The sequence below is a fragment of the Dipodomys merriami genome, unplaced genomic scaffold (genome assembly GCF_024711535.1).
Source record: "Dipodomys merriami isolate MVZ:Mamm:240054 unplaced genomic scaffold, mDipMer1.0.p SCAF_2, whole genome shotgun sequence".
NCBI lineage: Eukaryota > Metazoa > Chordata > Mammalia > Rodentia > Heteromyidae > Dipodomys > Dipodomys merriami.
In genome coordinates, this window is record NW_027203381.1 from 49,835,605 (window position 1) to 49,856,566 (window position 20,962).

Below are 20,962 nucleotides of genomic sequence, written 5' to 3' on the forward strand. Positions count from 1 at the left end.
GATCTCTTTGCCTCTTTTGATATAAGGTTTTTAATACTCTTCTCGGTATTGAATTAGTGTCACTAATGTTTCTTTAATTGGTCTTCCATTAATTATTTCAACTGCAAGGAGTTTGTATTAATTACTAAGCATTTTCCATGAAAAAATTCAATTAACAAGTTTTAACTTGGATTAATTCCACCTGCATAATAAAGTGAGTCTCTCTCATTCACATCAAGCCTCATGTGAAATCAGAGTAGTAAAGGAATACAAATTTGGATACTGTTTTTTAATGTCAGGGCAAATCATAGATATATGAGCCCAGCCTCCACCATCACAGTCAGAATGCAACTAAAGAAGTAACAAGTATGTAAGGCTTAAAAGTTTATTACTTTTTATCCAAAGAATGACCTACCCTCATAACTACCTTCCACAGAGACGTATAGCTACATCTCTGTATCTAATCCAATCCAGGAGATACAGAATGAAAAGTTACTTTATCCTTATCTTTTGTCACATTCTAATAAAATAATATTGAGTAAAATGTATTTGTAAAGAAGATTGATCACAAGATTTTGGGTATATCTAATTTTTTTAATTTTTATTGTGAAAATACCATACAGAGGGGTTACAATTACATGGGCAAGGTAATGAGTACATTTCTTATCAAGCATTGTTGCCTCCTCCTTTGTTTCCCCTTCCCATCCCTTCCAATCTCTCCCCCCCCCCACCCAGCCAACACTTGTACATCTCATTGTTGCAATGGATCCACCTGTATCCCTATTTAAACGGTTTGTTTTTGCCTTTTCCTTCCACAGATTATACCAACATCAAATACAATGAAAGCAGGGGTTATAAATACTGTGGGGGAGGGACATACAAAGCAACAAAGAAATCATCTTATAAATATGTTAGAAACAATCGCAAGAAAGAAAAAAACATTTGAATCCTTATCTTGGGGTTCATTTCACCTAACATCAACTTATCTGACCTTTTCTGCTTGTCTCAGACATATAATTATTTCAAATAAGGGAAAACAAGGGACCTATGTTTCTTTGGGCCTGGCTTACTTCACTTAATATAATTTAATTTCTAAGAACATCAATAGTGAAATCCTTATGCAAATAGGGCAAAATTCTTAAAAGTGTATGGGGTTACAGAAAGAAGACAAGATATAAGGTTAGGGGATTCTGAAACCATATATTTCCTGGAAAAATCAACCATATTAAAGGTTGACAATAATAGCCTCTATTTTAGGTCATTGTGTGTTAAGATGATACATGCAAGACTAAATGTGTGTTGCAAAGCCCCAAGGCATCTAGGGAGAGAGACAGAACATACTCAAGATAATGGGAATACCAGAGGGAAATCTGTAAAGCTGTACTGATGAGTTAAAATGATGCACGGGCTAATCATTAAAAACTTGACAACTGCTTTTTGAGAGAGACAAAATCTTGACAATAAAACAGATCAGCATTATACTAAGATCATTATACTAAGCTGGGCACCAGTGGCTAATACCTGTAATCCTGTCTACTTGAGAGGCTGAGATTGGAGGATTGCAGTTTTAAACCAGCTGTAGCTCAGTGGTAGAAAGTTAGCCTTAAGAAAAAAAACCCTCAGGAACAGTGCCCAGGCCCTAAATTCAAGCCCTAGAACCAACAAGCGTGTACACACTCGTGCACACTCACACACACATACATGCGTGCACACACACAATCATTATATTAAGACAGTGATATCCTGGTACATCTTATTACCCAATTAGGTATCTTAACTACGTTTTGAATGAGCTCCATCTCCTCAGTTGCCTATTTTTATTCAAACATCACCTATTTACACAAAACTGAAGCCTAAAATTTTTGGAATTTAACCTCTTCCCCACCAGCTACCTCTATTACTCTTCATATCTAGCCCACCAGATGCCTCTCTATTCCAGGCCCTCTTCTCTATCATTACTACCTCAGTTTAGGCCCTATCATTTCTGGCCAAGTTCTTATTCTCAGATCCTATCATTCTCCCACCACTCCTACTCTTGGTCCACCACTCCTACTCTTGGACCACCAAACTCAACTTCCCTAAACCACATAAAAGACATCATCTTCCCCCCCCCCCAAAAAAAAAACTCTCAATGGTTCTCCACACCCTATAGGAAAATGAATGTATAGCATTCAAATCCTTTAGGGTTTAGTACTTTTATTCAAACTTGGTCTCTCCCATTTCTCATAAGCACTCTACACATGTAGCTACACTTACAGCTATTCCCCTGGTCCACTGTCAGTTCTCTCTCATCCACGCTTCTGTGTGAACCTTTCCTCACAGTCAGAATGTTTTGCATGACAGTGGTAGATATACAACAATATGATTTACTTAGTGCCACAAAACTATACTCATAATATGACTAATATAGTCTTCAATAACAGCTGCAATCATTTCACCTTCCCACCAGCAATGTTCAGGATTGCAAGTTGTCTATATTATGTATATTTTATCATGATTTTAAAAACAGGGTAAGGCCTGGCACCAGTGACTAATGCCTGTAATTCTAGCTACTTAGATCTGAGGGTCACAGTTCAAAACCAGCCCCAGCAGTAAAGTCTGTGAGACTCTTATTTTCAATTAACCACCTGAAAACCAGAAGTGGCACTATGGCTCAAGTGGTAGAGTACTTGCCTTGAGCTGAAGAACTCAGGGATGGTGCCTAAGCTCAGAGTTGGAACCCCATGACTGATAAAAAAAAAAAAAAGAAAGAAAAAATAGAGGAGAAGGCCAGAAAACTTTAAGAAACAATTAAAGATAAAATTGTGTAATTAACTTCAGTATCACAATACTAAGTAGTAACAAGTTCTTTTAGTGATTATTGAAAAACAGACTTGTAATCCTTCAAAGCACCGAAAAATACTTCACAGATTCATCTGGCCCAATAAAACAACTTTTTCTTAAATGATTCACGAATATCGGTACATCTTCTTGTTCTATCAAATGGTGCATAAAGAGCTTGCTAAATGAAGAAGAGGATAAAGGATTAAGAAGAGAGGTGTTAGAACATATGACACTGTTGCCAGAATAATACTAGAAGAGTAGGCATTTACAATTATATGTGTGTGTGTGTGTGTGTGTGTGTGTGTGTGTATTTAAAAAAGAAGTAGTCCTTGCTACCCAGACATCCTGCTAAGTAAACATAGTTCTACCAACTCTAGAAATAATGAAAGCCAACAGAATCATTATTCTTGGAATAGAATGACACAGGTAAAAATGTTAGTACAACAGACTAGAATCTACAGAATAAGTAGGAGCTCTGGAACTTTTAAAATGTAGGCAGCTGAAAGCATTATTCAGTGGTAGAATGTATTCTACAACTTGCTAAGGTTCTAGGTTCCATTCCCAGCACCAAAAATAAATAAAAATAAAATAAAATTTACTCAGTCTCAGAGCATTTAGGAGAAATCCTCCCTATTCAATTATTCCATCGCCAATGTACAGCCTTTACACCCTGCTAGAGAAAACCAAACGGGGAAGCCATGGCTTCCTTGTTTCTCAACCACATTTTCACATTCCACAGAAAATTCTGGTTCCAAGGGGAACATGCACTGTGAGCACCACTCTAGACCTGTCCATCATAAGATCTCACAACATAACCATGTAGCAGCTATAATCTTTTTTTATTTGTTTTATGTCCGTTTATTTTTTTTCTTTTTTTATTGTGAAAATACTGAGCTATAATGCTTTGTGTTTGTAAATGATCTGTACATGTATTTAGCAATTCTGCCTCCAAAGCATGGCTGACATAGTCAGACTGAACATACTAAAGCAGACCCCAGCCCATAGCATGCTGTGAAAGCTGATGAAGGACTCTTTTTTTTATTATTATTTTTATTGTGAAAATACTATACAGAGGGGTTACAATTATATGGGCAAAATAATGAGTATATTTCTTATCAAGCATTGTAGCCTCCTCCTTTGTTTCCCATTCCCATCCCTTCCCATCCTCCTCCTGCCCCCACCCAATCCTCCTCCCCACCACCACCAAAGTTGTAAAGTTCATTTTTCCACATAACAACTTGTACATCTCATTGTTGCAATGGGTCCACCTGTATCCCTATTTAAACGATTTGGTTTTTTCCCTTCCCCTCCACAAATTATACCAACCTCAAATACAGTGAAAGCAGGGGTTATACCACAGGGGAGGGACATACAAAGCAACAAAGAAATAATCTTATAAATGTGTTAGAAACAATCACCTGAAAGAAAAAAAAACCATTTGAATACATATCATAGGGTTCATTTCCCTAACATCAACTTATCTGACCTTTTCTGCTTGACTCACACATATACTAGCTATTGCAAATAAGGGAAACCATGGGACCTATGTTTCTTTAGGCCTGGCTTACTTCACTTAATATAATTTTTTCCAAGTCTTTCCATTTCCTAACAAATGAGGCAATGTCATTCTTTCTCATGGAGGCATAGAATTCCATTGTGTATATATAACACATTTTCTTGATCCATTCATCTACTGAGGGGCATCTGGGTTGGTTCCATATCTTAGCTATGGTAAGTAATGTTGCAAAAAAAACGATGTTAGATGCCACGAAGTAGATGGCAATGCCTTAACCGTATGCGTGTTGTCAGGCCCAAGGGCCTCTTCCATCCTTGTCAAGGGGAGTGCTAACCTTCTCTCCTTTCATACAACACTGATGAAGGACTCTTGAGGGGCTTCCTTTACTGATCTCCAGACAAGTATATAGCCCCAAGCTCTCTACCATAACCCTCAGGTTACAACAGAGACACTCAAAAAAATGTGGAGAATCACTATAAACCATCCCCCAGGAAAAGAAGGAAGAAACTGTTTGTTACATGCTGCACTAAGCCCAGACAGACCCCAGACACTCCGTGCTCAACAGAAACCTCTCCCAAACCCTTAGCTTGTAAAGTTAACCAAACAGTCTTTGGCAGGAATCACAGCCAACACAAAAACAAATGTTATATGAAGTTTAAGCAGAAAGCCTACCAGAAAAAAAGAATAACCATTTGATTCTTCAAATGATCTCCTTGGTGTGGTTATTTCACACAATCTATAACTAAATACTTACCCTCCCCCTCTTCCTATCCTCTTCAATCCGGCCCATATTGTTCTCCCATATCTCTGGCCCACACTCAGCACACTTCCAATCTAACCGTGGCTAAAATGACTTTTCCAAGTCAAATGAACTTCATACTTCATGCTCTACTAAAAATGTTCTAAATCTTTTGGAAAGCCAAAATCTTACTGAGAGTCTCCATCGAAGTCCTGACATTTTCCCCAGGAACTGGCACAATTTCAAAGAACTCACAGATGCCCTGAGTTCCCTGGGGGTTGAAATGCTTAGTCCCACTGTCTGTCTCCTGACATTTTCTTTCTTCACTGAATTCACAAACAACTCAGCAACCTAGCTCCATTTGTAAGAATTGTGTAACTTTAATAAATTTCAAGGATCCCCTTTGCAAAGATGGCTGATATATCCCGTTGACATGAACATTTTCGAAGGTCATCCTCCTAGGCTCAAGAGCTTTGGCCAGTCTGATACAGCATCCCTGAAGAACATGCCCTCATAGCAAATACCCTCATAATTGTACCAATGTGACTTTATGGGGACTGCTGAGACTCAGTCTGTTACAACTGGCACCTGATGCCACAGGCAAGTCGTAAGAACCTGACCCTGGCAAAGCATATTTCATACTTGAGTGCTATTCATCTAGAAGATGGAAAGAAGGGGACAGGGAGGCAGGAAGACAGAGAAAATTGCTAGAGAATGCTGCCAGGCACTGCCCCAATCCCACAGTACTGCACAAGTTACCTCACCCACACAGACAGACCAAACCCACGAAGCCAAATTTTCAAGCTTGCTGCTGAGAATCCCATAAAAAGCAATGCTATTTCTAACCTCCTGCACCATGGAAAAATACAAATGATACCGAGAAACCCAGAATCTCTGGAAGGTTTATTTTTATACTCTTTTCCCTACACCCTTACTCTGCCTCCCCCACAAAAATTTTGGGTGGAAAATGTGCTACCTTTTTAGCAGTTTGACAATACCATGGTAGACATCAACTGAAGAAACTGCCGACTCACTTGAATTTTTCTGATATGATTCCACATGTCTACTTGATGAAAAAGTGTCATTTACTAGCAGAAGGACAGAATGCAACACTATATAGAATAAAATTCTGAGCCAGGCACCGGTGGCTCACGCCTGTAATCCTAGCTACTCAGGAGGCTGAGATCTGAGGATTTCGGTTCAAAGCCAGCCCAGGCAAGAAACTCCATGAGACTCTTATCTCCAATAAACCACGAGAAAACAGGAAGTGGCGCTGTGGCTCAAGCAGTAGAGCGCTCACCTTGAGCTGAAGAGCGCAGGAACAGCGCCCAAGCCCAGAGTTCAAGCCCCATGACAGACCAAAAACTAACAATAAAAAATAAAATAAAATTCTGAAGGCCTCAGACCACAGAGAGAAGTGGAAGTGGTAACAAGTTTCTCTTCCCAACCTCTAAAAATGATATTCCCACCTGCTAGCCTTCCTCTTTGCATTGCTGAATTTTTAAATCCATCCTGTAAACATAAAAATACAATATTCTTGACACCCACATTGTGTTTTTATTTTTCTCGATGACATTATTTATGTTAAAGTTGAAGAATGAAAGGAAAGTGATAAGATGGAGCTCCAGACCTGAATGCCTCAATACTCAATAGGGTAGGGCAAGCAAGCAGGAGAGGCAGGGGAAGAGAAAAGTAGACATGAATGAAGCCTAAAAGACTCAAGAATTATTTCAGAAGTTAATAGGTCTCCCCAGTATTCTAGTAATGGCAGCCTTGGTGACATCTACTTGATGACAACCTCAAAAGCTAGCAGAGACTCCAATTCACCATTTGCCAGCCTCTCATGTAGACAGGACATCTCAGTGCAGCCCTCAAATCAATCTAAGGTAAGGAGAGTTTAGCCTACTCCTTCAAGTTAGGAACCTCAGTCATTCATTCACCTCATAACCAATCTATTGCAAAGTATGGTGCCAAACATAACTATCCATATATCCGGTTTTTTTAAAAAATAAAGCATTACTTTACTGACTAGTACAGACAATAAGGACCCACACAATCAAAGGTAATGAATGTTTCTCCTAGTACTATTGACCTTTTTTTAACTGTACATTAAAATTGATAAATTTAACACAAGAATAACAAGTTTATGTCAGGGATGTATCACCTATGAATACAGTTATTTGTTGATTACTGAGTATTTCCCCACTGGGACCAGTGATCTCACACTGCCTCCCTGGTTCTTGTATCTATCTTGAGAGATACCAATAAAAGTAGTTTTCACCAACTGAGTCTTTCTCATGTGTGCCAAGTGCTGACCAGGTATAAAACCTGAAGTTTTATTCTCTTATGGATGACAGAAAATGAGGCCAAAAGCCTAAATTAATTTCTTCACATGCATCCCAGGAGCTTTGTGCTCAATCAGTTCACCAGCACTCTGCCATACCTGGCTTTAGCAAGATGCTTTATGAAGTTTTTTAGAAAACCTCTGAAAGAAGACAGAGTTCAGCACCTCTGTCTGTTTTCCTCCAAGTCTGCCTGCCCCAGCAGAATTGGAAAACATTAGGGTAGAAACTAATAATTAACATTTTACTGAGCATCTAATGTACATCAAATGCTAAATTAGGCATTTTCAAAATAAATAAATATCCCATGAAAAGATGAGACTCAGAGTTAGGACTCGCTTGGAAGCAAAATGAAAAAAAGTGGCAGGGCTAGGGATTCAAGCCAACGTCTGTGTTGTGCAACTATACCACACAAACGCATTATGAACAATCTAAATGCAAAGACTCAACTCTACTTTAAAAACAGAGTCTAAATAAATGCAGTGTACAGGAAGACAGGCACATTCTATAGTTAATACAAAACTCTAGTCCTCTGTGGGCCTTCCCAGACAAGCAAAACAGGAAAAGGTAATGCCACCTGTCCATTTTATCAACACTTAGGAATGTCTCACACTCCAGCTGTGAGCTGTTTAAGGGACAGTTTTACGAGTAACAGAGTGAATATAAATCCCAGGACAGTCAGCTGTAAGAACCTTTTTTAGAGGTGTGAAAGTTCTTACAACACTTCAAAATCTAAGTCTGTGTTTGAAAATTACGCATGACATATAAAGCAACATACAATTCTACAGAAATGTTGAGGTGTTTTTTAACCACTCTGATGTTTGGGGGGGGAAATGTAGCTTTATATTTAACTTAAAAGTCACATATAGTTCTACAGTCAAGAAAAAGTTTTCCATTACCAATTTTGAAAGTTACTTAAAATAGTTGACAGAATGAGGTAATCCCATATATGGAGAGAAATCAGATACTTATGTAATTTTCAAGACATTTCTACTTCTGCCAAAATTTTGTAAGTCAAATTTCACAGTACTTTGAGATATAGTCCAGTGGTGTGTTCAGTTCCTTAGAAAATTTCTACTTGAAGATACTTTGGGGTCTTGGTAGGTAGATTCACAGAGACTATATCCAAGATAAAGAAGGGAAAATAAGCTGCACTCACTTTCACAGCTATGAGAGATGGACTACCACTCATGAGAGGCAACCTGCTCCCTCCCATTTGAAGCTGGTGGTAAGTGGGACAAATCATGGAAGAAAAAGTGCAAATCATCAGCCAATAATCATTAAGTCAATGGAGAGGAGGATTCTCAAACATCACACTGTCCCATCAGGTTACTAAAAGGAATAAGCATTTCCGACTCACTAAGCATCCAGGAGGTACACAGCCTGAGCACTGTGAGAGTCAATTTATGGATTCCAAGTTTTCAGACACCATGTAGTGAAATCCACTCAGGAAAAAAAACATGTATGAACTGAATTTCACTCAGCAATACAGAAAGGAATTGCACCCACATTGAATCAGAATGTGTCTGCTATGTAATGCGTGCTTTTTAGCACCCACAATTTTAGCAAAGTTCTAAACTGTGAAAATTCCATTTAAATCTAAGGATCTGTGTGCCTCAACAAGGAAGCACAATGAATCTTTCCTAATTATCCAATTGCCTCATCTAATTCCAACAGCAAATATAAATAAGGAAGCCTGGGTGTGCTCTGAGGCCATCCAGGCGGAAGTGTCATCAATTTGTTTCCTTGACAAAAGTTTTATTGAGCTTCCCTGACTTCAGGGAGGCAGACAGACAGGGAGAAAGGATGGGATGGAGGGAAGGGGTGTCTGACCTTGCCCTGACAAAGCTTACACTCTAGTAAGGGATTATCATAAGAAGTAAGTCATATCTCCCAGAAAATCAAACATTTATTGAAAATTTTGCAAAATTTTAAAGAAGTTCTTTTCTTAAGATTCTCATGTAGGCCCCCATTGGATGTTCCTGACATCAAATAAAGACTGACAATTAGACAGAACAAAAATTAATAGCATCACTTAAGAGCTGATAAAACAGGCATAGCAAGGTAAAGGAACATTCCTATAGTGAAAAATCAGATGAGGGGCAAGCTAGGAATACTAAGGGAATGTTCCAGGCACCATCCAGAACCTCACTAACTATACCTCCCCCCTCCCAAGGCTATCTCTGAATCCAGATTCAGGTTGAAGTATATCATCATGACCAAAACACATAGAGTCATCATTTGAGCTTCTACTTCCAGATAATGCAAGCTTCAGCCACTTACGCCCTACTTCCAGTATACATACACATAGGCACACAATCCTAAAATCAAATGCAACAACTTAGTGTGTCAACCAGGTCAGACTTGTCAGAATGATAAGTGCTGAAATAGGCTTTGCTTCACAAACATCACAACAAAGACTTGAGCATCTACTTACCATGAAATCTGATGTCAGGTCTTGAAAAGAGCCAACAGGAGAAAGAAGTCTGATATTACTACTGTACAACTTGAACTGCTAGAAAGAAAAAAATAAAAAATTCAGTAAATTGATTATATTAGTATATCTTCCCCCCACCCAAGTTCCAAAAATTATTTGAGGGTTGTCACAAAAAAGGCACAAATATCAAAATAAAATTAAAAAATAAACATAAACATCAAGTATTAAAGGGAAGAAAGAAAATTAAAGCCAAAAATTTGGAGTAAATGACATAATTAAATTGGGACAAATATTCCTTTCCACTTTCTATCAACCACTGGGGACAGCAAATTCTCATCTTTCAAAAGACACACCCTATTCCTGCAAAGACATGAACCTTTTTTCTGCAATAGGAAACCACAAACAATAATAGACAATGTCTTTATTGGGTTGAAAACCCAACTATCACACATATGTTTGTGAGAAGATTATTTGTAGGGTACTGGCAATTCAATCCAGGGTTTCATACATGTTAGGCAAGCCCTCTACCACTGAGCTATCTCCCCAGCCTAGAAAGGACCAAACAATTCAAATGACCTTGAGACAATTCAATCAACCCAATCTTCACCTGAAAAAGGAAGCAGGTACAACTACACTTTGTTGCTCCCCTGAAATATGTATCTAATTTTGAACATTAACGAAGCTCTAGCCAGGAAGAGAATATTCATGATTCTGTCCAAGGCAAGGCTGTTTTTACCTGTCCTCTATCCTGTTAGAGAAACATCCTTACATTTGGTACTATATATGTTGTCCAATTTACAAAATCTATCATCAACACTCTCAACCTAAGTTAGTGAGCATATTGTATGTGACTCTAGGTTAGCACTGTATCTTATTAGGTGACTGCCTCATGTCTTACAAAGCAGTTAAGCAAGCTTGGTAAAGATCTGCCTCAAATAGCATGAGTATCTCTCAGCACCCAGCCTGCCAATAAGTAGGATACATTCCTGTCCAAGGTTGAATGAGCCACCATCTGTCTACTTTTTGTGCTGCAGGGTACTCTCCAGGAGACTTGTCCCTCAAAGCATGTTCCTGCCGTATGTCACTCCTGAATGATCAGCCAATGCTAAAGCATCCAGATAAGAAATGGCTGCCATCTAGCTAGAGGACCTTGTGAGATTCCTGTGGAGGTCCACCCCAAACATATGAGCCACAGCCTCACTGTTTGTATGCAACTCCTTCCTATCAATATTGGGAATCTACAGACTTTCATCTTGTTCTCTACCCATTGAGAGAAAGCAATCCATTTCTGATTTTCTTATCAGTCTTTCTAGGACTCAAATGCTGAGTTTTTTTTTTGAGAACAGAAGTCAATAATATAACCATAAATACTGAGTGGTGAACAAAATTCTAATGTAACCCACAATGGATCACAACCTTGTATAATAAGCCGATGCTCTTAAGTGATCTGCTTATCACCAAAAGAATTTGGAACAGAATGTCACTCCTTTGATTTTGTTTCCCTGAATCAGATTCCATCTCAGTAATAAGATTGAGATACTCTTGTGTTAGCTGTGAAGAAGTAAGCTGCCAAGATCTGATTGGGTCTGTGAGGGGACCACATGGCAAGGAACTGGCAGGGTCCTCTAGGAGTAAGCAGATCCCAGCTGACAATCAGCAAGGAAAGAGGCATCTCAGCTCTACAGTTACAATAAAATGAATTATTCGAGTAAGTTGAATAAGTTTGGGAATAGATTCTTCCCCTACTCAAATACAACCTAGCTAACACCTTGACTATAGCCTTACAAGACTAGCTAAGCAGTGCCTGGACCTCTGAGTCATTGAAACTACAAGATAGTAAATGAATGTTGTTCTAAGCTACTGTGTTTATGATAGGTGTAATGTAACATGGAATTAATACATTTGACTTAGTAATATAGAGATTCATCAAGTACATGCATACATTAAATGAAACATAACTGCTATATTGAATCCCATCTCATCACCAAAAGTAAAAATTGTACCCCATGCACCTACTCAAGAGGCTGAAATCTAGAAGATCACAGCTCAAAACCAGCCCAGTCAAAAGACTCCATCTCCAATTAACCAGTAAAAAATCAAATTGCAGGTATTAGCTCAAGTGATTGACAGATTATCAGCCATGAGTAAGTAATCAAGTAAGCTCTCAGTTTAAGCCATAGTACCAGTATTTTTTTAATTTTATTACTGTAAAGGTGATGTATAGAAGAGTTCATTATATAACTAATGAGTACACTTCTTTTTGAATAGTGTTACCCCTTCCCTCAGTTTCTCCTCCCCCCCCCACTCCCTACAAGTTGTAAAGTTCATTTCCAATATAGTCTCTAGTGAGTATTAGCATCATTTAATTCATTTTTCCACACAAAGGCATAGTGCTTCTGTGCCTTTGATCATATAAAATAACATTTATCAAAATCAGTTTCAGGAAATTGAAACAGTTAGAGGATTTATTTTCTTTTTGTCTTGTTTGTTCATTTATCTGTCTTTGGGCAGGGGTGGGGGGCAAGGGAGGACAAGGAAATGGAAGGGCAAAGGAAGGGTAAACAAATGCAGCAGTGGGCAACTTGTAGGAGGGAACAGAAGGGAAAACTGGGAGAAATCGAGGAAGGGGTAATGTTGTCCATAAAGAAAAGTACTCATTTCCTTACTTATGAAACAGTAACCCCTCTGTATATCACCTTGGTTAAAAAGATAATTTTTCCCATCCAACTATGAGCTCCTAAGAGCAACCATATCACCATCATTCTAGCATCTCCAAGTCTACAGAGTATACCCCAGAGAGGCCTCTAAGATTTTTTTTTTTAAATAAAGCCAGATGCTGAAGCTTATGCCTGTAATCCTAGCTACTCAGGAGATCTGAGATCACATTTCGAAGCCAGCCAGGGCAGAAAAGTTCATAAGACCCTTATCCCCAGTTAACTTGCAAAAAGCCAGAAGTAGATATATGGCTCAAGTAGTAGAGTGCCAGCCTTAAGTGAAAAAGCCATGGGAGAGGGGAAGGCCCTGAGTTTTAAATCAGAGTACCAGCACACACACACACACACACACACACACACACACACACACACACGTGTGTGTGTGTGTGTGTATATATGTATATATATACGTATTTGGTCTGTCCTGGGGCTTGTCTCAGGGTCTGCATGCTGTCCCTGAGCTCTTTTGTTCAAGCTAGCACTCTACTACTTTGAACCAAAGCTCTACTTCTGGTTTTCTGATGGTTAATTGGAGATAAAGAATCTCAAAGCCTTTCCTGCCAGGGATGGCTTTGAACTGCAATCCTCACATTTCAGTCTCCTCAGTAGCTAGAATTATAGGCGTGAGCCACCAGTGTCTGGCAAAAAAAAAAATTGTTTAAATGAACCAAATTTAAACAATTATAATTTTTCAATATCTAGACACTATAATAAAGTCATTGCAACTCTGTTCAAATTTAGTTTGCCCTCTGCTCAAAATTAATTTCAAAATAAATGAAAGGTATTTAGCCTCATAATTTCTCCAGTATTGGTTATTTCTTTTTATCTGTGAACCTAAATCAGTGCTTAGAAACATCACTCACTTTTGCCAGTGTTCTTGATATTTGTCTGATATTTCATTATCAAACAGCTCAAGGTTAAAAATAAAAAAAATTCTCTAAGAAAACCTTCAAAAAAGGAATGTGATTCCTTCTTAATTTTCCATTTGTATCAGTAAGTCTTTCACCGAAATGAAAATGGAAAAGAAAAAAAAACTGTATGGTTAAAACAACCTGGCTCTAATTCTGAACCAAAATTCTAAAGCAATTTCCCGACAATCTGTTCTTTTAAATTTCAAATTGGTATTTTTCAAATAAATTGTTAATTCTTTTAACTAAGATTTTATTTGAGTTTTGCTTAACAGTTGACTACATAAATATATTCTACAACGAGAAGGCACCAATGCTTGATAAGAAATGTACTCGTTATCTTGCCCATGTAATTGTAACTCCTCTGTATGCTATTCTCACAATAATAAATAAATTAATTAAAATTAAAAAGAAAATTATATATTCTATACCTGTGATTCTCAAGAGATAAATTATTGCTTTTATTACAAAGAGTACAATGACTGAAGTTGTGTCTATTTTAGATTTTGAAAGGGCTGAATTTAATTACAGGGATACTTTAAAATATCCAAATCATTTAAATCACATAAGAGAGTATAAAATAAAAACTTCATTTCAGGAAATTGTCATACTCCCTAGAAATATATATTCAAGAACTTATTATAGATTCCCACTCCCTCATAAATCACTCAGTAAACATGAACATTATCTCCAAGGTTTATCCCCTTATGCTCAGCCTCTCAGGCAACAGGATTCTCACTCTTAAGCCAAGAAAAACTAAAAACAGCAGTTCCATAACACAAGGCAGATTATTTCAACAAACTCACCTCTTCTTCCCAGAATAATTTTAACTCTCTAGGGCCCATCTCTAGCTGTGAAAATAGCCAGTTACCCACAGGTTTCTATCATCTTATGGGGGGGGGGGGGGAACAGGGGACCAAAGACCATGCAGAAGAAGAAACAGGACTAGATAATCGTTTCTCAAGTCACCAGGCAAACCTGAAATCCTACCCAGTTTTTCCTTCCTTCATTCTAGCAAATGCATGCCTTTTCTAGAATCACACACAAAGACAAACACTTCAACAAAAGGAGACTGTACATGAATATTATGCCTCTACAAAGGAAATTAAGGTTTCAGAAGAACTGTTCACTCAAGAAAAAGAAACAACAGAATAAGCACAGCAGCTCACAGAAAAAGTGCTGGCTGAGTTCCTAATATACGTATCCTGCTGCTCAAAGTATTTGAGGAATCCACACATGGCTTTCCAAAGAGATCAAGTATGGTCCTGTGGGGTTGATGATCTCACTAACCCCAAACCATCTCCTTAATAATATGTTCCTGACATACCTGTGACCAGTGAGCTCCTGTGAGGCAGAGAAGAGGAAAAGTGGAGTTTCTGAAAATTATCATATAGCGGGGACCTTCCTTGCATTCAGACAGGGGTACTTGAGAGGCGGAAGACTAAGAAACAACAAAGGAAACAAGCCTTATTTTGCTGTTGTTGTTTTTGTTGTTGTTGTTGTTTTGTGGCCTTTTTTGGTTGGTTTCTTTGGGGTGATAGGGACGGTAGCCCAGGGCCTCATACATCATGTCTAGGCAAGTACTCTTCCCCTGAATAAGCTACACTATTATAGCTGGAGATTCCCTCTTCCCCTCTTTCTCCTAATCCCTCCTTCCTCTCTCTGGTGTTGGGGCTTAACCTCAGGGCTTGGGCACTATCCCTTAGTTTTTTCACTCAAGGTTACTGCTTCTACTACACCTCCACTTCCAGTTTTTTAGTGGTTAATTGGAGACAAGAATCTCGTGGACTTTCCTGCCCAGAATGGCTTCCAACTAGTCCGTGGACATTTAATCTTCACATCCTCACTTCGTCTTTAAAGCAAATGAAAAAAAAACTATTTTTGAAGAGGTTAAGAGAAACCAGGCAGACTTCCTTTTTCTGAAACAGGATTTGCTCAGCTAGTGACTAGGTCCCATGAAGTGAAGCCCAGAAAACACAATGAAGCCTGGAAGTAAGGGGAAAGAGCCATTTCATGCAAATTCTAACTTGGGAGTTAAAAAACACAAAATGTCTTCCAGAACATTTAGTCTTACAGACACTGATTTTTAAAAAGAAAGAAAGAAAGAAAGCAAGCAAGAAAGAAAGCAAGCAAGAAAGAAAGCAAGCAAGAAAGAAAGAAAGAAAGCAAGCAAGCAAGCAAGAAAGAAAGAAAGAAAGAAAGAAAGAAAGAAAGAAAGAAAGAAAGAAAGAAAGAAAGAAAGAAAGAAAGAAAGCAAGCAGGAAAGAAAGAAAGAAGGAAAGAAAGAAAGAAAGAAGGAAAGAAAGAAAGAAGGAAAGAAAGAAAGAAAGAAGGAAAGAAAGAAAGAAAGAAAGAAGGAAAGAAAGAAAGAAGGAAAGAAAGAAAGAAGGAAAGAAAGAAAGAAAGAAAGAAAGAAAGAAAGAAAGAAAGAAAGAAAGAAAGAAAGAAAGAAAGCAGAGGTCCCTCCCATCCCATTCTTAATGTTTTATGTCTTACTTTTTAAAGAAATGTTGGGGGCTGGGAAGGTGGCTCAGCGGTAGAGCGCTTGCCTTGCATGCTCAAGGCCCTGGGTTCGATTCCTCAGCACCACATAAGCAAAAAGAAAAAAAGCCGGAAGTGGCGCTGTGGCTCAAGTGGTAGAGCGCTAGCCTTGAGCTGAAGAGCTGAGGGACAGTGCCCAGGCCCAGAGTTCAGGCCCCACGACCGGACAAAAAAAGAAAAAAGAAAAAAAAAAAAGAAATGTTGGGAGGTGAATCCACAACCCCCACTTCAGATACAATAACACACCTTTTTGGGTTTTTTTGTTGTTGTTGTTTTGCCTGTCCTGGGGCTTGAACTCTGGGCGTGGGTGCTGTCCATGAGCTTCTTTTGCTCAAGGCAAGCCCTCTACCACTTGGGCCACACCAGCACTTCCAGCATTTTTGAGTTTATTGCCAATAAGAGTATCATGGACTTTCCTGCTGGGGCTGGCTTCAAACCACAATCCTCAGATCTCAGCCTCTTGTAGGATTACAGGTGTGAGCCATGAGCGCCCAGCACACCCTATGTTTATCACACACACTTCCACATACATTTCAGGAAATGCACATGTATACTTATCCTTTTCATAATTTCATAACATCATTATGAACTGATTCAGAGCAACTACTTAGCATCATTCTCTGGAAGGGCTGTGTTATTTCGGAGTAAACTGATGCTGGAAAAAAAAAATGATTATAGGTGCATCTTTTCTGGGGCACAACTGTCCAGCACCAGGAAACTGCCCTAACATGGAACCTGGCCTAGGGAAGAGCCAGCCACAACTCAGGACTCACTGCCAGCTGCCTCTCCACACAGCCTAGTCTACAAGGCCATTCCAGCAGTGACCACACACAAGCTGACCTCCAGCCAGCCAGCCCCATCATGACCATGCGTATGAGCCTTCATTTCCTAACAACAAAGCCTCACGCCCATCATTGCTACCCCTCGAGCTGAGGAAACACGCACCGTGTGGGCGGTACTGGACACCACTCAGAAGACATCAGTCCAGCTACAGAAGAGACAAGGGGATTCAAAAGTCAGACGCTGTCTGTCGGTTGTCTGGCATAGATGGAACTTTCTAATCTCAAAATAGAAATGAGAGTCCTCTTCAAAGCATATGCTGTGGTGAGACGTCCCATTCTGCCCACAGGGAAGAAGAGACGGTGACAGCACTTCTGCAAGCCATCTCTAACAAGCTCAGGAGACGGGACTTGAGGATGTTGCTGGAAGCCAGAAAGGGGCCCCTGTTGCATCAAGGCCCCGGCCCCCGTGGAGCACTCTGAACCAGACCCCATCTGGAGCCGGAGCTGATCTGGGTGCCAGCCGGAGCTCAGGACCGGTGGACTGGGTCCACCGTGGGGTGGACCCGGCAGCCACTCGGGCCTGCGGTCTGTCACTCCACCTGCCCACGCCCCACGACGGCAGCTTCCCAGGCCTCCTGGAGCTGGCTCCAGCCTTCCAGGGGTCAAAGTCGGAAGCCCAACCTCTAAATGCCAAAGCCAAAGAGAAGGAGGCTGCAGCCTCAGGCGAACCCCCCCACCCCCGCGGGAGGCCACGCAGGCGGGGAGCACGCACAATCACACGGGTACAGGCACCCACACACACCCCAAAGCAGTGCACGCTTCCAAGGGGCTTCTGCGGGACTCTTCAGGATTCCAAAAGGGAAAAAGTAGAAGTTTTAAAGTGCAAGGATGAATACCGACATGCAGAAACTAAGATGATTTAAAACAACTTAACAGGCCCATATCAAGCCTCGAAATAGAAACAGCAATAAAAGACCTCCCATCTAAGAAAAGCCCAGGGCCGATGGATTTACAGCTGAATTCTACAAGGCCTTCAAAGCAGAGCTCACACCAATACTCCTCCAACTCTTCAATGAATTTGAAAGTGGAAGTTCACTACCAAACTCTTTCTATGAAGCCATGGTAACTCATTACCTAGCTCATGTAACTGTAACTCCTTTGTACAGTATTTTTACGATAAAAAAATGTATTTTAAAAAAACAGGAAGGGACTCATCAAGAAAAGAGAACTATAGACCCATTTCTTTGATGAACATCAATGCAAAACGCCTCAACAAAATTTTGGCTAATTGACTTCAACAATTCATAAAAAAAATAAAAATCATACGGGCTGGGAAGGTGGATCAGTGGTAGAGCACTTGCCTTGCATACATGAGGCCCTGGGTTCGATTCCTCAGCACCACATAAGAAAAAAGAAAAAAGCCAGAAGTGGCGCTGTGGCTCAAGTGGTAGAGCGCTAGCCTTGAGCTGAAGAGCTGAGGGATAGCGCCCAGGCCCAGAGTTCAGGCACACGACTGGACCCAAAAAATAAAAAATAAAAAATAAAAATCATACACCACGATAAAACAGGATTCATTTCAGGGATGCAAAGCTGGTTTAATATACACAAATCAATTAATATAATTCATCACATCAACAAAAGCAAGAATAAGAACCACATGATTATCTCAATAGATGCAGAAAAAGCATTTGACAAGATCCAACACCCCTTTATGATGAAAGCTCTGGAAAAATTAGGAATCCATGAAACATTCCTCAATATAATGAAGGCTGTATATGAAAAGCATTATACTTAAAGGTGAAAAACTAAAGGCACTCCCTCTAAACTCAGGCATGAGACAATGATGTCCACTCTCTCCACTTCTCTTCAATTTACTATTAGAATGCCTAGCTACAGCAATAAGATGCAAACTTAAAGGGATCCAAATAGGGAAAGATGAAGTATATATCTCCCTCTTTGTAGATGATATGATCTTGTATTTAAAGAATCTCATGGACTTCACTCCCAAATTACTTGAGCTGATTTGAAACTTTGGCAAAGTAGCAGGGTATAAAATTAACCCTCAAAAATCAATGGTTTTTCTGTATGTCAACAATGAGAAGAGTACGGCTGAAATCAGGAAAGCAACTTCTTTTGTAATAGCCCCACAAAATATTAAATACCTAGGAATTAACTTAACTAAAGAAGTGAAGGATCTCTACGATAAAAACTTTAAAAACCTGAAAAAGAAAATTAAATCAGAACTTAGGAAGTGGAAAAACCTCTCACGTCCTGGATTGGGAGCATTACCATCATTAAAATGGCAATACTTCCCAAGGCTATCTACAAACTCAAATGCAATACCTATCAACATTCCAACCTCATTCTTCAATGAAATAGAAGAAACAATCCAAAAAATTATGGAATAATAAAAGACTCCAAATAGCAAAAACAATCCTTAGCAGAAACAACAGTGCTGGAGGAATATCAATACCAAATTTCAAACTCTACTATAAAGTCATAGTAATCAAAACAGCTTGGCACTGGCACAAAAACAGACTTGAGGACAAACAGAATGGAACTGAAGACTCAGAAATGAACCCACAGACCTACAGCCACCTACTCTTCGATAAGAGAGCTAAAAAAAAAAATAGAATGAATGAAAGACAGCCTCTTCAGTAAATGGTGCTGGCAAAATTGGTTAAACACCTGTAGAAAATTAAAGCTAGATCTTTATGTATCACCCTGCACCAGAATCAACTCCAAATGGATTAAAGACTTCAAAGTCAAAGCAGACACCCTGAAAACATTACAGGAAGAAAGAAATAAGAGAAACCCTAGGTCTCCTTGGCACAAGCTGAAATTTTCTTAATAAAAACCCAGAAACACAACACATCAAAGAAAGGTTGGAAAAATGGGATTGTATGAAACTGCAGAGTTTCTGCATGGCAAAGGACATAGCTAGCAAGATCAACAGAAAGCCCATGGATTGGGAGAAGATCTTCCCTAGCCATACAACAGACAACGGTCTCATTTCTAAAATATAGAACTCAAAAAATTAAATCCCCCAACAAGAAATCCTCAAAGAAACAACCACCCCATCAACAAGTGGGCTAAAGAGTTAAAGAGAAACTTCTCTGAAGAGGAAATAAAAATGGCCAATAGACACATGAAGAAATGCTCAACCTCTCTAGCCATAAAAGAAATGCAAATCAAAACAACATTGAGAGCCGGGCGCCGGTGGCTCACGCCTGTAATCCTAGCTACTCAGGAGGCTGAGATCTGAGGATCGCGGTTCAAAGCCAGCCCGGGCAGGAGAGACCATGAGACTCCTATCTCCAATAAACCACCAGAAAACCGGAAGTGGCGCTGTAGCTCAAGTGGTAGAGCGCTCGCCTTGAGCTGAAGAGCTGAGGGACAGCACCCAGGCCCAGAGTTCAAGTCTCACAACCGCCAAAAAAAAAAAAAAAAAAAAAAAACAACATTGAGATTCCACCTCATCCCAGTTAGAATGGCTATAGTAAAGAAAGCTAATAATAATATGCTGCAGGGGATGTGGCCAAAAGGGAACCCTACTGCATTGCTGGTGGGAGTGTAAACTGGTTCAATCACTTTGGAAAGCAGTATGGAGGTTCCTCAAAAGACTCCACATAGAGCTCCCTTATGACCCAGCAATCCCACTTTGGGGCATATACCCAACCGATCACAAACAAGGCCATACTAAAGCTACCAGCACAACTACGTTTATTGCAGCATTATTTACCATAGCTAAGATATGGAACCAACCCTCAGTAGATGAATGGATCAAGAAAATGTGTTATATATACACAATGGAATTCTATGCCTCCAACAGAAAGAATGATATCGCCCTGTTTGTTAGGAAATGGAAAGACTTGGGAAAAATTATATGAAGTGAAGTAAGCCAGGCCCAAAGAAACATAGGTCCCATGGTTTCCCTTATTTACAATAACTAGTATAAGCCTAGGACAAGCAGAAAAGGTCAAGAGCTAAGTACATATGATCATATAAGATGATGCTAAGTGAAACAAACCTCAAGATAGGGACACAGTGTTTTTTTTTTCCTTTCTTGCTATTGATTTTAACGTATTTAAAATGTACTATATGACTTTTTTTGCTTCTTTTGTATGTTCTTTCCCCAAGGTATAACCCCTGTTTTCACTGTTGTTGGTGCCCTGCATCTT

General features: G+C 39.5%; 1 protein-coding gene and 1 non-coding gene across 7 annotated transcripts in view; both read right to left on the bottom strand.

The window, feature by feature from the left end:
• Ldlrad4 (low density lipoprotein receptor class A domain containing 4) overlaps positions 1 to 20,962 on the bottom strand; it is a 433,987-nt gene that overhangs the window by 353,882 nt on the left and 59,143 nt on the right. For 5 of the 6 annotated variants that reach the window (XM_070029586.1, XM_070029590.1, XM_070029585.1 and 2 more), the window contains one exon: positions 9,837 to 9,914. The gene's annotated coding sequence lies outside the window, so the exon portion shown is untranslated. The remainder of the gene's footprint in view (positions 1 to 9,836; positions 9,915 to 20,962) is intronic. The other variant, XM_070029588.1, reaches the window with a different exon arrangement.
• On the bottom strand, positions 4,549 to 4,674 carry LOC138832708 (U6atac minor spliceosomal RNA). Its single transcript, XR_011373648.1, has one exon. It is a non-coding gene; the product is annotated as a U6atac minor spliceosomal RNA (small nuclear RNA).